The 19,352-nt window shown below is 44.2% G+C and overlaps 1 protein-coding gene across 31 annotated transcripts in view; it reads left to right on the plus strand.

Annotated features, from left to right (window-relative positions):
- The window catches only part of ptprda (protein tyrosine phosphatase receptor type Da), a 416,134-nt gene that overhangs the window by 291,960 nt on the left and 104,822 nt on the right, over positions 1-19,352 (plus strand). The window lies entirely within an intron of this gene.

A 19,352-nucleotide genomic window follows, 5' to 3' on the forward strand; every position in this document is an offset into this window, starting at 1 on the left:
CACAAAGCAGCTGAGGTACTGAACGAGCTGGTTAGACTCCCACACTGCTTGCCATCACATATATGTATATTTTGCTAAATATTTTCCCACCGCTTTTATCAAGATCCACACACCAGTTACATTTACAGCATAGCTTTACATTTTCCCATGTTACACTGCACAGCCTTTATGCCACTGTGACTCAACAGCAGCCCTCACCCCTGGCCTCACTTATGAGGTAATTAAGCCCCTGGTTGTTTGTTTAGCTGTCTGCATTTGTGTCCTGTATAAAACACTGGGGGGGCATATGTTCTTCCTACCATAAACCCATTGAAACAGCGGGACATGAGTGGTGAGGAGGGGTCGACTGTGCATGCCTGTGTGAGTGTGTGCTCTAATTAGGCAGGCAGAAGTGTATTAGCCTCACTGGGCAACAGCCAGCTGGGAGCATCTGGAATCGTCTTTCATACTCACCAACTTCCCTGCTGCACAGATACTCATATGCACACACACACACACACACACACACACACACACACACACACACACACACACACACACACACACACACACACACACACGCAGAGGCATGTGAAATTAGAAAAGATATCTATGGAACAGCAGTGCGATAAGAGTACGTAGGTCAGGCATGATGGGTCATATGAGCAGCTATTTAAGTCTGCCAACATTTAAAGCCTCCCTCACATCACAGCCCCCGACTGAACACACCGACTGGAGTCCTTGTTTTAGAGGTGCCACTCTCACGTCTCTCTCGAGATTGGAATGCCAACAGCCAAGAGGGGAGGACCGCATCCATTCCCAGCAGCTTCTTTACCCGAGCTGCATCAAAGCGCTACCTAACAATAAAAAGAGTGTCTAAAATAATCCAGCGCCTCTTGAATTCACTGTGCACTTTTATTAAGAGTTAAGAGTCAAAAGAAGATTATTTTTATCAGCCAGTCATTTATGTTCGGCGGCAGGACTCTGTTCTGGGACCTCCCCGACCTTTTGCACGCATACAAGGGAAACTTTCAATGTATGCAGAGGGAGTAGCAGCAGGGCGCTGTCAGATATGTCACTGTTAGATCAGATGGAGGATGAAGGGGGCAGCTGGGGAAAAGGTGGGTTGCAAAGCAGTATGCATATGCAGAGTGACTGGGTAAAGTAGCTTAAATAGCATAACCTATATGATTGCCAATTAGATGTGTAGAAGGGTGCAAGCGTGCCGTAGGCTGATCTAGCTATACTTGATTTAACAGAGACAGTTATTTGAGTTTGAGTCTTTATATATATTTGCCTTTTATGATCTAATTCTTTTGAAATAGCTGTTCTGTTTGTGCCAAATCTTTGGATAAGCTGCAGTCCATCCTATATGAACAATAGAGCTTTCTCTTGTTAATATCAATGACATACTTCAGCTGCTCCCACCCACTCCCTTCTCTCTAAAGTCCAATTCAGGTTATGCGTAGGTGCACACTCCCCACTTCACAAGATACATCACTTCCTGAGTATAAGCTAAATATATTTAACGAAATACTGCTGTCACATGCTGTGGAGAACAAAAAGGAAACTCCACAAAAGGAGACTGAGTTGGCACTTGCGGTATTTCTCCTGTGCAGAGAGCTCAGCGAGCCAGCTGAAATAGTGTTTCTCTGTGCTATTGATTAGCTGGTTAGGCAATGAAAAGCTGGGGACAAGACAGCCACTGAGCTCTCTTCCTACCAGTGGATGCTTGTATATCTGTTTTTCCACTTTACTCTCGTTTTTTTAAGCTCCCTTTCTTTTTCTTTTTTCCATTTATCGAATCCCTCTCCATGTCCTAAATTCATCGCCCTCGTCCTCGCGCTGTTCTTATGTATTTACTATTCCACTCACAGAGAAAAAAACCCGGCACGCCGCTTGTCGAGTTAGATCACAGGATCCCAGCTGTTCACAGTCAAGGGCCGCTTCTTTTATTAGCCATCAGCAAGCCAACCTGGTAGGGCGGTGAGAGGGAGAAAGAGTGGGAGGCAGGAGTGCAAGGGCAGTAGGGGGCACAGATTTCCCAGCTGTTAGTCCGCAAGCTCTGCTTCCCTGTCAGAGATTAAGTAGATCAGCGGGAATGCAATAGGTGAGACAAGACAGCTCAGAGAAAATGGATTGAGATGGCTCTCCTTCAAGGGCGATAGTAGCTGTCGATGGAACACCCAACTCTTGAAGTTGCTTTTAGGATGAGCACTGTAAAGTTTTGCCCGCTGCGCCACTGGAATGTGCTGTGGGATAAGGCACAAGCCAGCAGGCGTGCAGTGCCTTAATACCCCTACAAATCCCTTTCTCCTGCCCTGCGTTCCTTTTATTTTTCCCCACCATCTCACAAACCCATGCTTGCCTTTTGGTCTGTAGAGGACTGTTTTACTGGTGAGCGACTGGCCTACAGGGATACAAAGAACCTGAGTGTAAAACTATATATCAAGCTGCTGTATATAACCAGACCTCCATTGTACCAGTTTTTTTTTTATAATATTTTCATTGAAATTGCAGGAAAAGTCTCCTGTCTTTGTTGTTGTGCCCCACCCCTTACCAACATATCTGCTTCAGTTCTAACCACATTGGAAACACAACCACTCAAAAGAAGTGGCAGTGATGAGAGCAGCACAGAGTGCTCCCATTTTGTATGATTAAATTTACTCTGACAAGCAAGCATGCTTTGTTTTGGCACAACATGTTGCTCTGGGAACCTCGAAACTTCGCAGTTTTTGAAGAACAGCGCCGCACGTGAGGCGATTAGAGGACTCGTGATTTGAGGAGGGGTCTTCAGCAAGTCTTCGCCTGAAGTCACTTTTTTTTCTCCTCTCCGAAGTGCTCAACACGTCTGAATTGTATTTGCATATTTATGAGAAATGGGTGTCACAGTGATTAAGTTAACTGGGAGCCAGTTCTGCGGAGTGTGGATAATGAAATCATATAAAATTTGAAAGTCAAAGGACGTTTTCTTAAAAATATCTCTTAACTTTATTCAGACTTGGTCGAGTTTGATGAACTATTGGTCCCTTGTGTAGTGGATTTGTAAGCTGGGATAAGTTCAAATGGGTCAGTAAATGGTTGTAAAATGGCAACAAAAAAACAATATCCACTTGATTATATGCTCTTGTGCTAGGGCTGTGCGATATGACCAAAATCTCATATCCCGACATAAGAATTCTATTGTCCCGATAACGATATAAATCACAAAAATCTAACATTTTCTGTAAATTCTGTGAATCTCGGGCAGCTCGACTCCAATATATATCGTTATATCGAACAGCCCTATCTTGTGCTTTTTTTTTTAACTTGAAGAGGATCTATTGTGTTCATTTCCAGTTCTGTACTTTAAAAAAAGTGTTTTTTTAGAGCTGCTTTGCATCATTCATAATAAGTATCCCTTATTATCTAATATTTGTCAGTGGTGCTGCCACTCAATGCGTTCAGTGTCTAGAGAGCAAGCCAGTATAGTTCCCTATAGTTCCCTCATCGATTTAAGCTAGTTTCTCTGATACGCCGCCCCTCGAAAAAGGAGGGTGTAAACAGCAGGGTCCTGCTTCAGGCTGTGCCTGATATCCCCATGTTGGTGTTGTTCCTGCATCATCAAAATAATTTTGGTCCAGGATCAACACTGAACTTGGTAGAAAAAGAAAACAAACTTTGTTTAAAACTCTCTTTTGGAACAATTGGTCAGCATTTTAAGTGGTTTCTTTATTAATTTATAATTTATAAGTTAGGTTTGCTGTTAAACACATTTAGGTTACCTATGTTGGTTGGTTAGTAATAGTTGTTAATACCATTAGCTAACCTCTCAGCTAATGTTAACTAAATGTTCAGACAATGCAATTGGTCAGTTTCACTGATGACCCTGGACTAACATTATTGTCATGATATAGAAACAATGCTAACAAGAGATATCAGATCCATGTTATCGTGTAAACAAACAGAAAACAGTCTTGAAACAGTGAGTACAGAGATTGAGCAATCAGGACATTCATGTTGTATGTGATAAACATGGACCCAATATGGACTTCATTACTAAGTGCTTGAGACCAATGTAGCTCAGTGGCCCCAGACAAGTAATTAGAGTTCACACTGAGGTTTGACTCTAAAATACAGTCATTATCGCAGCAAAAAATACAACCTTTCCAGGTCACATCACTTTGTTTGCAGCAGTAAAAGTAGTTTATTTCTGTATTGTGCCACCATTATAGTAGCCCCAATTCACTTGCCAGCATTTTATGGTGCGCAGAGTGATCGGGGGCGACTGAGAGCTCCAATAAAAATGTGGTAACACAATTGGCCCAACAAAAGGTAACTGAGAGCGTGACAATTTTTGTGTGGAGTTTGTGCTCGATTACAGCATAATTTTATATACCAGCGTATGTGATGCCTGCACGCAATAGTTGTCATCACCCAAATTTAACAACTGTCTTATGACCGAAGGCCCGGAACCAAGGCACCAAATTCTTTACGGCCCCCCTAAGAGCTAATCAGCCATCTTGCAATGAAACACAGGAGTTTATATTGGCTTTTCCCACACAATGGTCCCAGTGTACGCTTGTTGTTGGGCTCAAAGGTCTTGGCAAGAATAAAACTCATCCTGTTGCTGTCATGGTGATCACTGAATGTGGGCAGGGGAAAATAATGCCATAATCTGGGAGGAACAAAAAGAAAAGGCCCCAAGTATTTTGGCAGCTCCAGACTGGACAGAAGTTTCACACAACTATGAGTAAATGTCCCTCGAAAAACATTGTCCTTGGAATGTGAGATTAGCTGTGAATTTATAATCAGCCCGACTTTCCTCCTGCACAACTTCTGATTCAGCAGAACGTTGTGTAAATATGATGTCTAGCCACTTTTCAGGGGCACAGTTTGTAGTGCGCTACTGAATTGGATGTGTTTTCTGTTTAGAATGGATGAAAAATCTGGTACACAAAAATTCTACTTATTTTTTAGGTAAAATATTAGGGATGTTTCTCATGAGGGTATTTTAGACTAAGCTACTAAATGCTGCTTAAGCCTGAGCGTTTTAGTCCTCCTTTTGGACTAAATCAAATGATGCACTCCCTCTTGCATTTTTCCCGGGAGACACCGCTTGAATGAGGACACGTGGGAGGAACCTGCTCAAAATCCTGACTTTCAGCATGTCGAACATACAGGCTGTTCTTTATAAACCTATACATTTCATCAAAAACACCAATGAAGGGGAAGAGGAGGATGACCCTCCTCACATATACACAACACTCCTGGCACCAGCGCCAATTTATCACACGTAATTTCCTCAGCTCTTGACCTCTGACCTCTCCCTAGGGCTGTGTTTGTATTGAAGGCGAGGTGCCGCTGTCTGAACTGTCTGTCTGAAATCTCTCTAGAGGGACACGGCAGTGTTTGCTGGAGAAATATGCTGCTTAAGCCACTGGTGGTGGCTCCACCCTTGTGCCCAGCATGTGTTGATGTTTCCGTGCGTGTATGTCTATCATTGTCTCCCGTGTGTTTTATGCATGCTGCTCATTAGCCAGACAATGGCTACTTACAATGAAATGTCATTCAGAGCACTGTGTCAGCTAACCCCTGGGATGAAAGACGGAAGTGGGGCAGGACAAAGACATGTGCTCAGAAAGAAAGGAGAGGTGAATGTGAAAGGAATGATAGGGAGAGTGCACCGAGAGTTCAAGAAGAAGAAAATGCTCCATGTGTTTAACAAATGACAAGGGGGCTTATATGCATTTGTACATTTTTGCGGATCCTTTTATAGAAGAAATTGCCAGCAAGACTTCAGTCCAACCCACCACCCTGCTTCTGTGAACAGCGATCTCAGAAGTGAGATTGGCCCTGACCTTGTGTGCTTGTGAGACCGAGCAGAACAAGAAGAGAGTGCCACTGCTCCATGCATGCACCGGCCACGCCGCCGCAGCCCCTAACTGAGCCACTAGCTCCATCCAGTGCATGCTTGCTCTACATCGCCGCGTCTAGAGGCAGAAGGTGGGGAGGGGTACAAGATTAATGATGGTGCTAACCGCGTATTTATCATCCGACTGGAGAGTAATGCGACACCTTTCTAATCTGAATATATTTCATTGGGCTGTTATGGCACTCAGCCCTGGGCCGCATGTATGCGCGAGAGCGCGCTTTCAGGCTTATGTATGTGTGTGACTCAAAGTGTATTTGAATGTTAATCATATCTGCACGAGTTGCCCGAGATACCGAACAGGCCGCCATAAACGCTGGCGCTATCTACCCTGGCAAAATGGCCCTGTGGTAATTAGATAAAGATGAAGTTCCTCTTTCCGGCACGCTCCGGCCACGCTCCCCAAGATCCTTTCTTCTGATTCTCAGCTGCCTTATCACCCTTCTTCCAGCCTCCTCTCAATCTCTCCGTCTGGTTCTCCTACTACTTCTTTTTTGGCACTCAGCAAAAATCGAGATAGATGTCTCCTTAGCAGAGATGGAGGGATATCGAAAGCGCAATGCCAAGATGGGTCCTGATAGGGCCCACATTGGGCCTCCTGTTAGATTGAGTCCACCGGGGCTGCCAGAACTGTTCAGGAACTTTGGAATAGAAACAGCCTATTTTAGAGGATACTCTGCTGTGGGCGTTTTCAGATGGGGAACACAAGTTGAGTAGGTAGTTTGTCCACACACAAATGTTAAATTATACAACAGCTTGGCTTTCTTGTTGTATAGAGTGTTACTCTACAAATCCATTAATGTAGAAGAATATCAAAAAGATAGCAGCAGTCTGCATTCATGCTTGTGGTGTAAAACTGTGGTCACATGCACATGTATGATGGGATTACCTCGAGATGTGTTGCCGGTCATGGGGGTAATTTAGTTAATTCAATATTCTGAATATATACTGATGTTATCAAAAATTGAACATGTGGCGCAAGGTACAACCTCAGGATTTCGGCATCTTATGGCAGCATATAGCGTTTGACAGTCACTGCAATGGCATAGCCGTCAAAATTTTCATTACAGAAGGAAATGCAAACATGGGCACGCTTTGTTGCACAAAGGGCTTTTCTCTTGGAGATTACGACTCTTGCTTTCTTGTGTATCCCTTGCCAATCTTCCATTTGTGTAAGTGAATATATTCCAGACTCTGAAGCTTGTTTCATTGTTCGTGGTCATTGTAAAGCAACAAAAGGCAGAGAGAGAGTCATACGACGAGTCTTCAAGTGAGTGATTTGGATGAGGCATCGCACAAACTAACCTACCCACCTATCCAAGCTTACATTAAAGCGGTCACAGAAAAAACAGCACCTCGAACGCCAGATGAAAACAAGGTTCATGTGCCAGTTATACCGACGGCATCCACTGCTGTTTCGTTTTTCCCGAATTTCTTTATTTCTACGGATTACATGGACACAGTATCTGCCTGTTTTATTAAGCCCAGTGCATCAGAGGTTAATAACATAAAAGGGAAGCTTTCATGCTTTTTCAAAATTTTCTGTCATAGAAATATTGTTGTAATGGCATGTGCTCACATTTAACATTCAAATTTTCAAATAACGAGCACAAGTAATCCATGTGAGCCACAATCACAGGTGTCAGATCCTCTAAATGTGTTGTTTCAGGCTCTTTTTCCTACCCTTGGCTCTGTGGCGTGTCAATAAAAGTGGTGGTCTCAAGTACACCTACTTGATGGTAAAACCTTCTGTTTACAAAGGTGAACCCATTCAGAAAAATTTGGTTGAAAAGAAAGAGTGCGTTTGAAGATTGAACAGAGATGAACTGAGGTGCTGCAGTAAGACTTGGTGATAAATATCAGTTACTTTAAACTTCAAATCATGCAATTGTGCTTTAGTAGAGTCCGTCAATCACACTGATGCTACGTTGACTTTTGAGTTTGTTACAATCGGAGGTTGAGCAGCAGATTTCTCTCCTCCAGTCCTCCACTAAGTCCTGGTTCCCTCAAACCCTGGCATGTCAGAGAAGAATGGAAGTCTGGTGCTTTGCCAACACAGACAACACATGATGTTTCAGTGTCATCACAGCCCTGAGCATATTTGGCCAGACTTCTACTCACATGAATCCCGAGAGGAGGAAGGGACAGTTTATCTGTTGCAGCTAGCAGCTGGTGTCTGCCCTAAAGACTTTAACAGCCTCCAGCCAGCATTGCCACTTCAGATGCTAGTCATTTAGCAAACGAGTCAATCATGCGCAAGCAACTGCTAGTGACTTTTCGGTGTCCCCAGCGATCCCTGATATGACGACAAGGGGGCAAAGCAGAGTTGCGGTCTGCTAGGTCGTGGAAATCAGGTCGAACTATGGTAGACCCAGCAAACTATCTGGGTCTAGCATTCTCTGCTAATGATGGTCACTGCTGAAACTGGTTATAATCACAAAAGATCTGGGGACCCCAGTGTGGTCCAGATTCCAGTGCAGTTCATTGATTTTGGCCGGTGCAGGATTGTATATCTCATATTTACATGCTGCAATTATGATTTGAACTGGCATTCATATGTTTTTCGATTGACCCATAGAATGTGAATATAATGAAAGCTTTGCGCACAAAAGACTATCACTGTGGTGGTCTTTTTTGTGTTTTTGAGAAACACTTTTAGGTAACCTGAACAGCAGAACTGGAGTTTCAGTATTAAATTGAAATAAGAGACACATAGGTCTTGTATCTCATCTCGTGTTTGACAAAGCTGTTTTAGATATGCCACTGGGAATCGAGGAGCCGGCACGAGCTTGACAGCTGACAGTGTTAGTGGCAGTAACTCATTTACTGTCTTTTACTGTTGGGATGAAGGACAGTGAATATAAGAAATGAACAATATGCACACGCATTTGCCTTCTGTTGGATTAGGTTAGCTTAATAGACAAGGAAATCATTACAGCTTTGTAGTGTAGCTCTTTTATTGCTTGTTTCAGATCCTGGTACTCTCAGCTGTTAGCCTTTGATTTGTAGCTTCCTGTGAATGGCCTTGCTGGTGTTATCCCAAAATAGAAGTTGGGACAACTGGAGCAGAATTTGCATTGTATAAATAAATCGACTGAACAAGTATTCTTGGATTCAATCAAGTGGCAAATACTGGAGTTTATCACCTGTAACGATATATATTCTTAATGAAGTCAATCTTTCTTTCTTTGTAAATACCAACAGTATTTTTTCAGTGCACTGACTTTTTGTAGCAGCACTGTTACATAAAGATGTAATGCAACATAGATTATTGAAGGTTAAATAGTACTCTTGAATGGAAGGGTGAACATCTCCTGGATATACTTACACAATCGTGTGGCAAACAGTCCTAAGTGCAATGTAAACAAAACTAAGTGAGAGACCTTGTTGCTAACAAGGTAACCCTTGAATTCAAGGTTACAGTCTGCTGTGGTTCCAAAATGCACACTCAAGCATATGCACACCAATGTCCTCGCTAACCCACACATACGTACACATCAGTACACAGCAAGCATGCACAGACAAATACATCTCTCTCCCTGTAGTGCCCTCCTTGGCAAAATCTCAGTGCCAGTCTCTTAATGAAATGCTCAATTAGGGTCTTTAAATAGGTAATTATGCAGAGCCTAATCCCCTAGCTCCTAGGCCCTATCTCATTTAGATGACACTTGGGCTGGCGGAATGGGAGGGGCAGGCACTCGGGCCTTAGTTTCTGTCATCAAAGCCCCTCCGTGGTGGCACGGGCGGCCCCGTTAATGATAAGGCACATCCACGCAGTCAGTCAACAGTGAGGGCCACTGGCAGCACGGGAGAGATGGCAATGTCAGGCTTGACAGTGTCTTAATCATGTTTGCGAGCGTTCGGGGGCGGATTTGTATTGGGTTGGGGGAGCATGTAGAAAGGTTTCTAAGAGGGTGTTGGATGTAAAGTGAGAGCAAAAAAAAAAGACTTGTTTGTGTAGCGTGGGTTCACATGCAGATTTTTTGAAATTTTTTTTCCCCCTGGACAATTACCAAGTTAATTTTATATGAAGGCATGAAGACACGGAGAGAGAAAATCACTCCCAAATGTCAAACTGTGCTTTTTCTTTGCTTGAATCCAGGCATTGACAGAACGGTTTTGATTTTGTACTCTGACATTTGTTTGAAGGTGGCATTTGATTTGAATTTCAATCTTCAAACTGTGGCTGGAAAAGGATTATCCATTTGTTTTCGGCAGCATAATAAAATGTCTCGTTCCAGCGCTACAATATACCATCAGTGACAGGGAACTACTCCCCCCCCCCCTCCATGTGAGTGTGTGTGTGTCTGGTAACATTGCAATGGCAAACATTTGTCTTGGTGAAACGACAAAGGAGGAATTGTTGCTTTTGCCTTGGGGTGAACCATTTCTTTCTCTTCACCGAGGTGCACGGGCAGCCTAAACTGCTTTTCATGAGAACAATAGCTTAGCTTGGCTAAAACACCTTTCAAGGGCGTCCAAGAACTAATAAAAGTTATAATCAGCAGCTCCCGCATCAAAGCGCTCAGTAAACTTTAGTAAGGATACTCGAGCTGCAGAAACATTGAAACAGCTTTCTAAAACGATGCTCGTCATCACCCACCCCCACCTAGCATGTCCTCTGACAGTCTTATCAGGATATAGATGGAAAGGCAGGAACAACACAATTTCACCCCTATCTGTGTATTCAGCAAAAACATTTCATATCTGTGATAATAATTTTTTTGTCCTGTTGCCCTCCGTATATGCACTGATGAATTTTCATGCAAAAAAAAGAAAGCTTCGATAAGCTGCCGCTTCTAATGGACCCTGCCTGCTCTTTTACTTGTTGACTCAGGCTTTCTTATTAAATCTCAGTCATGGCAAAAACAACACTGGCTGAAGTCCAGCGAGAAACAAGAGTGGCTGTCAGCTTTGACAAACATTCTTGCTCTTGAAAGTAAACATTTTAGCTGCACTGCCTTAAAGGCCGCCCTAACTTTCTTCTGATTGGCTGATCCTTGCAAACAGAAAGTTTGAATAGCAGGCGTGAGGAGATTAAGTGCTTATATGTTGTGCTCTGACCCTTAGATGATCATATCGGGGATATCCAGGCTAACAGACGTCCTACAAAGCTGATTTTTTTTAACTGTTTAATGTGAGCAACGCTCATCATAACAGGGTCCGCTGTAATGTAGCTTAGATGATATGTCCGTGTATGTGCAGATGTGGGGCAAGTGCCAAAAACTGACATGAAACGGCCCCTAATATCTTCATAAGACTAGATCTCCGCTTATGAAAACATCTCACCCCAGGTAAACGATAGCGTACAGTGTGCTAGGCTAATTGAAGGGAAATTCACCCATCGTCGCCTTAGTGCACAGCCATAATGTGGCGTTACATTTTAGCTCAGGGTAAATCGAGGCAAATTAGCATTTAGATAATGGAAGACACTTGGCATTTTAATTATTTTGCTGGCCTATGAGTATAGCGTGGGTGCCCCCAGCGCCTCCTTACATCCTTCATGTGCGCTTAAGTAGTGTATTTACATACCAAACGGCTTGGCGTGCGTACAAAAGCCACTAAAATGTCACTAGCGCACAATGTAGCTCGGTGTGTCAATTGTTTCGAAAAGATAAGGAGGCACATTGCTGTTGACTTATGCCATACGTATTAGGGGGCAACACAATTCCCGGCGCTGTATTATTCCGATATTTTCAATAGAGCTCTGTTCTAATGTTTTGTGCCGCGTCGGCGAGTGGCAGTGGAACGCTGTTTTGTCTGTTCGAGGGCTCGGCACTTTCCATAAAACGGCGTGAGCTCGGGCTGGGAACAACCTCCCTCTCGCCCTCCTTCCTCTCTCCCATTCCTCTGCCTCACGGAAGTGAGATTATTCATCCTCCCACAGACCGTTGCTGTGTTGGGGGTAGATGTCAGAGTGCCAAGAGCACGCGGTGCAAAGGGTATGCGTGCCCGCTCTTCTGCTCGTGTGTGCCCGAGTCCACGTTTGCGAGCGTGTTTGTGTGGGAGTTGTGCGTTTTGTTTTGGCGTTTTGTTTTTTTTTCTTTGAGCTGCATCGATTTGCTTGGACGTAGTCCTGAACCAGAGTGTGCACATTTGAGGGTGAGAAGAGTCTGCCATGTGTTTTATTCACATTTTGTTTTTCTCTTTCACCTGCTGTCATCTGTCCAGCTGCCTCCCTTTCAGGAAACAATACCTTCACACTGCCAGAGCGGTCTCGCGGCTACCGCCCTCTCCTCTTCGGCAGCGCGTGATTTCTCTCTGCCTCTATCCCTCGTTCCTCTCTCTCCCATCTCCCTCACGCAGCCTCCGTCAGGCGTACGAGCACAGGCGGAGTGTGAAAAAGCTGGCAGTGAGGCACATTCCCTCGCTTCCCTCCCCTTGGTCTCCGCCTCTCCTGCTCTTTCACCCTACAGCGTGCTCTCCTCTTCATCTCCCCTTTCCTTCCTTGCCTCCTTCCCCTATCCTCCTCTCCCTTCTTTTGCCACCTCTCTGCCTCGTTGCTCCCCTTATCCATTATATTTCCAGCCCTCTGCTCCGCCCTCTTCTCACTCCCTCTTCTTTTTTTTCCTGCTTCATAATATGTAACATGATTTAGCCCTCCCCAGTTCATGCGGCGTAAATTTAATCCCATCCATTCCTGGTTGGCTGCTGCTGCTGCTGCTGCTGTTGCCGCGTCTACAATTTTTCTCTTCTTTCCCCCTCTCTATCCCGCCACACTTTGTGCACCCAACACAATAGACTCCTCATGATTCAGCCTGTTTGCATGATAACAAGTTCTTTCCCTATGCTAAATGGTGATACGCAAGGTCAAGCACGACCCAAGTGGCACATGCTGGTACTATAGAAGCCGCCCACGCCGTGACAAGCAAATGTAGCGCAAGAGAAGGCCTCCCAAAGAGCTGGCAGTCATATGAATAGTTTACACAGCTCGCATGCATCCCAAAAGGCTGATTGTGCTCTGCTCTGGTTTTATGCGCAGCCCATTCAAACGGCATTAGTGACGTCCATTAGCGTTCAATAGCAAGTGTGTTTGTTGTGTCAACAAGGTCAGCGGAGGTGATCCAAAAATGGCGACAAAGATGAAATAGATTACTTTGGCTTCTTTGTTCCCCCTCAACCCTCACTGAAATTCCCAAGTGTCCCCGAAGCTTACCCAATAGCTCCATAACCTTGCACACGTGTGTGTGTGTGTGTTTGTGTGTGCGTTTGTTATGCCTGTGCGTGCACTGTGTGTTGGTATGCGCTCAAAGAGCAGCACAACAGGGCACGGGGATAATCAGTCACTAGACTACAGGTCAGGGTCTTGCACTGTTGGTACCATCCATCTGAACCAAGCAGCTGCTGGGAAACATGGCGGGAGGAATGAGATGAGAGAGAAAGATGGGTGAGGACGGGGAGAGAGAGGGAAAAAGTAGCAAGGTAGATCAGGTGGAGAGAAAAGTCAAGGAGAGGCTGTTGAAAACAAAAGCGAGCACACACACACAGACAGAGTGGAGGCATTCCTGAGCTGACGCCGTGCGCTCCTTTAAGTCATACCAAAAAAGCATCAAGGTCAGTCTGGGTGGGCTGAGTTCACGCAATGATAAAAGCTTGCTCTTGCACCCATCAAGGTAATGGTCTTAAAACTGCAACTCAGCTTTTGTTTTTGTCTGCTCAATTGTGTACTTTTATTAATATTATTTTTTCCCTTTTTTTGCTCGATGAAGATGCATAACCTCCCATTTTGGCGGTTAATGTAACAGAAAAACAATCACAGAAAAGGCCCAGGAGAAATAATTTGTATTTTACACTATTTCTGCTGTGACATTTTTAAAGTCCACAATCATTTTTGCTGACAGGGAAGAAGGGTGGGGGGAGGAAGTGGTTTGAAATCTCCTGGAAGTAATTTGCCACGGACACACAATCGAGTTGGGGTCGCGATAGCTTCGGCGTCCTACAGCCGCAGCAGGTGCTTTTAAACCAATTATTAGACAGACAAATGTCATCAGAGCCAATTAGCTTCCCGCTGTGCTGTTTCATGTTGGGTGATCCATTCACAGGAAAACAAGATATAACCAGACATCAGCCCCAGCAACCGGTAGCCTTTGCTCGTCCGAAAAATACGGCAGGGGCGTAAACCCCGATTTTCTCAAGCAAAAAGTCCGCCGGCACCACCCGGAGAATAGTTTATGGCCATGAGAGGCTTGTTTGAGGGAGGCGAGGGGGTAGAAGCAAATAAATAAGTATAGAAAATAAACTCATCTAATGTGTAGTTGTCAGGGTCTTTCATGTGGAGGCTGCACTTGAGGGCATAGCTTAGCTTAGCTTGAGGAATGTTATTACACATGCCGGCTGATCGAGAGCGATGTGTGAGAAAAGGCCTTGTCACTCGGTCTTAAATCACATTGCGGGCAAGAGAAAGAAAGTAGCAGTAAAGAGGGGGAGAAAGGAAAAATAAGGAAAAACAGAAGCCACTAACACAAGGGAAGAATGTTCATGAAAAGACAGAAGTACACATAAGAAAATGGCCTTTTTTTTAGAGAAGAGAGACTTTAAAATTTACAGGAAACCAAAAACATATTAACTGTATAGCTGTAAATCTGGTCATTTGATGTTTGGGAAAATCCTTGGGGCGTCCTTCGCAGCTATCCTTGTGTTTCTTCGACGCAAGCTATTAAAAGAGCAGCGGTGCTAGTACACAGCAGCTTGCGATGTTTTATTTGCCCTTTGACAATCTGACTCTGTATACACTGCCACTCCACAGAGGTTTCGCTTTGATTGGTATTTACTCATTAAAAGGCAGCTTATTATGTTTGTGTGTGTATATATATGATCTGACAATCGTGGATGATAATACCAAACGTGGCCAAAGATTCGAATGATGACTTGGGTGGATGTAGAAGTCATCAGTATGAGAAGTATGAGCTGTTTCTACTTCTTTTGGTTTTTACTCTTAGAGCTGTATGATGTCAGTGGGAGTGGCTGTCCCTTATATGGTCATCTTACAGCTGCCCCGCCCACCTGCTGATCAAACCAAAGTGTAGCCTTAAGACGTCCCATTTCAGGCAGTCGATGGAGGGTACACTAAGGATTATTTTGGATTGTATCATGCAAAGCTACTGTGGTTGATTGTGAAAGTACAAGCATGGATCTGGATGTAAATGAATTTTAGTCCCATTCCTGCTATCCTCCCGTGTCCTTATTTAAATATTAAAAAGAATCTTGTTTTATTGTCACAGCAAGCAGTTGAAACACTGCCCAGCTCTGCTCGGATCGACTGGTCGTTTGTGGTATTCCAAACATTCCGTCTTTTCTTTACGTTTTACATTTGCATTTATTGGCTAGTATGAATGCTGATATAGAATCGAACAGAATAGCATCTCTGCTATACCCATCAAAAAAGATCAGATAATAAAAACAATAACAAATACGTTATTACTCCTAAGGGAATGATTATACAGGGCGCAATGGGAGTTGGTGCAAGTTATTGTAGTGTATGGGGGGACGATGGAGGCCACGTCTTGGGGGAAAAAGCTGCTCCGGACTCTGTTTATATATATCGACAAACGGCTAACGGATTAGATAAGCCGGACTCTGAATATCGGCCTTCTTGACATGACTTTATGAACTTGCTCAGTGTTCAAGGACAGCGTGGTGGAGCAAATATACTCGTTGTTTACTAGCAGTATTTCATCTCTAGAACTTACATTAGCATCTCCGTAAGGCACCCACACTGTGCCATATTTTTAATTAATATCCAAATGAATGATGTGTTCTCTCATATATAAACATATATGCTCTGATGCACCTGTGTTGCTCATCTTTCATTTGAATACCCTAGAAAATCATCAGTAACATGGTTAAACCCCATCAAGACAAAATATTTCCTTGAATTCTTTAAGCTTTATTCCCAGCCATCTATTACTGGTGCCTTCATCATGGTGTTAAGCTGGAGAATACAATTTTCATGCATATTAAGTCAACAGCAATTGGAGGCTGGTGGAATCTGTGTCGACTGCAGTTCTGCTCTGCTCTCCACCTTGCGTCCCCTTCGCTGCCACTTAGCTTCACAACAAGAGCTGGTCGTCTGATGCGGTTTCTCAGGCACGGGCCGTGTCTCCCAGCATCAGGGCAGAAATCACAGAGACCAGTGCAGTTATAGCATAGCAGTTTACCCCACTGTTCTCACAGCCTTGCATATCACTGTAGCTTAAAAGTGTGGCTGTGGAGGATAATTATTGCATTCTTTAACTTAGCCAGTCTGAAGATAAATAGAAAGCCCTGCCTCGTAAAAGGAAACGCATTCTTATTGGCTGTGCCTGTCTGGGTATGATACTGCTTTTTATAACCCGGTCCAGTTCGGTTCACATCCTTCGTAGTTTTGCTGTGCTTTTGTCCTCGCATGTGTTGAGCTAATTACAGAGGGATTGGCCTTAATAGATTTGGTGGCATTTTTGTGGCCGCTCTGGTCTGTTAGGATAACATACCATGAGTCCGCCGTTTCCTTTCGAGTTCAGTTCAGTTTGTGCATGAGCCTGAAATTAAAAACACCCCATTTCAACATTCTCCGGGGCAGGCCAAAGCGAAATTAGTCATCTCGCACTGAGGATGAGCATAATGCGGTCCAAATGCTACGCTCAAGCTCATGTTGAAAATGTTAAAAAACAAATAAATAATAAAAAAATTGCACCGTCGGTTTGGGCCTTTGGTTTGTATCGAGCTCGCTAAAACAGTAAAACGTGGAGGAGGGCACGCAAAAGACACGCCGATGTTATGAAAACGCTGTTTTTGAAGCTCATAAACTATTCTGCCTGCATTTGTCCCTATAACAAGTTTATTGGAGTATGGCTGGAATATGAGATAAATATGACTGATTCTTTGTTGTTGTTGTTTTGGTTTGGTTTTTTTAGAGCCTTAATAATATTGCTTGTCTAAATAGACCAGAATACCAAACAGGCATGCTCAAATGAGAATAGAGCCCAGCCATTATGGAGAATATAAACATCCCACCCTCTTTTCTCTTTCACATTTCTGATAAGGATCATGGAGAAGGAGGGAGAGAGAGAGAGTAGACAGCTCAACGGCCCCTTTCTTTTTCTTGCCACACACTCCCCCCCCCCCCCCCCCCCCCCCACCACCACCACCACCACCACCACCACCCTTTTTCTAATTAACATTGTGCATGTTGTCAGGCTTTGTTTAATAATGCATGATTGCTATCAGCAGCAAAATCCTTTGAATGAAACACTACTGAATGGGAACACAATAATACCACCGGGGGCTCAGGAAGAAAGACAAGACTGTTGGTGTTTTTTTTTTTCTCCCCCTTTTTATTGTAATAAATGTTCAATGACAAGCATCAGTGCCACCAAATATATGAACGAGAAGATTCGCAGAGTGACGCCGAATGGCCGCATCGAGGATGAAACGATCAAAGGTGATGCTGTTGGTTTACACCGACTAATGCATGCAGAGACGATGATGCGGATTTGTATGCACGCCCGTATATGTAATTGTAGAAGCTTCCACTCCCAAAAAAAAAATAAAAAAAATCTGCAGTATTTAAGCTAAATCCATTGTCGGTTAACAATGCAGTTGGCAAACTGCTGCCTTTCTGCCAGGTCTGGCAGGTGGCTCGTCACCCCCATAGCACATTAGGAAGGAATCTGCAGCACAGTTTACTTGTAAAAATGAACACTACAAATCAACAGCAATTATAATTGCTTTCATTGTTGGTATAAATTATGGCTGCGCTGGGTGCATTTTAGCCTACATTAGCTTCTCCTTCTATTTACTCACATGGCGTAGCCTCTTGGTTGTCTCACTAGCAGTTACACAACATACAGATGGTTTTGTTTGCCTCTATCAGCGTGCGCGCGTGTGTGTGTGTGTGTGTGTGTGTGTGTGTGTGTGTGTGTGTGTGTGTGTGTGTGTGTGTGTGTGTGTGTGTGTGTGTGTGTGCAAATGGGTGTGTATGCACGCAGGGTGCAAACAGAGAAGTGGAGGGCTGCCGAGTACTGTTTCTTGTGTGCTACCTAATGTCGTGTCATTATGGAAATTCACACTTCATTAATTAACTCAAAGGCTATCACTTAGATTTGGAGGGGCAGATGCGTGAAACAATAACCGGAGGAGACAGACGGCCGTACGCCGCACCGCGCCACGTATGGATCACGCTGCAGCTCCATCCCCTCGCACCCCTGCTCGGGGCTTTTCAGTCCAGTTAATTCTAATCAGATTCACCATCACTACAAACACTGCTCATGTGAAAATTCTGTCTAGTGTTCTCAGATGTATGTTATATGCATACACGTTTTTGTTTGCGTGTGTGTGTGTGTGTGGTGTGAGCGGGGATGAAATTGCCTCAAATTGATTCCCTTTGCCACCCGTCCCCCCCCGCTCTTGCATTCGCTACTAGCCCCGCGATGCTTGGAGACAGGTAGTCGTGTCTATCTCCCCCCAACACAAATCGAGTGTGACAGGTGTGCTATCTTCCCGTCTTTTCTGCCATTTACAGCCCACAGAAATGAAAGAGGGAAGGCTAAGAACGAGACAGAGGATGATTGGTAACATGGAAATGAGGTACTTTGTCATCATCGGGCCTAGTGATTGGGCTTAGGGGCTGCGTTTTTCCCTTTTTTTCCCTCTTTGCTTCCTACTAGTGAGTGGCGGTCAAATCTGCAGATAAACACCCCAGCGTAATAATACTTCTAGCAAAAGCCTTTATGTGCACAGTTACCAAAAACAATCCGAAAACGGATGCGCTTTTGATCTCATGGTGCACAAAGTGTCTGAAATGTCACGGTGCGCATAGCGTGCGCGCATCCAACTCCACCAGTCTCCACCGCAGCTGAAACAACAGCGGCTTCCCGCCGAACAATGCAGGCAGACGAGCTAAGATGCTAACCAGCGGTACAGTGTGTCATCAAAGCTCACACACTCGGATTAGCCGGGAGCCGTGTTATGAGCCGAAGACTACCGCACAGCATCCATCACTGAGGATCAAGCTCGGGCTTAAGCAAATGGATGACAAGGGATGGAGCCGGTCTGCGGCTAATACTAGCTCACTGTATCACATTGATTTTCACAGCCATGTAGTGGTCCTGAGATAAAAGGCTGAAACATGAATGGCAACGGCTCGTCGCTCTGTCTTACAGATTTTATTTGTTGTTTGTGCAGCAAACGGATAAAAGACTGAACCACACACACACACACATGGGCTCCAAGTTAAGCTACTCTACTTTGTATAGAGCTTTTAAAGAATTGATGGAAATGTTGTGTATGGGCTACAGATGAACGGGTTTAGCAAACATGTACAAGATAGCACAGTGTCGTTTACAGACAACTTTTATGTCCAGTGATGTTAAAAGTTTAAGCAGTTTTACTGAATAATAGGAAATCGCTTTTGCAATTCGGGATTCTTACTGCATTTCCTGGCTGTTGCTTCATGGGAGCGAGGCCTTCCTAATGTGAAACAGAT

Source organism: Maylandia zebra, linkage group LG3 (assembly GCF_041146795.1).
Source record: "Maylandia zebra isolate NMK-2024a linkage group LG3, Mzebra_GT3a, whole genome shotgun sequence".
Classification (NCBI taxonomy): domain Eukaryota; kingdom Metazoa; phylum Chordata; class Actinopteri; order Cichliformes; family Cichlidae; genus Maylandia; species Maylandia zebra.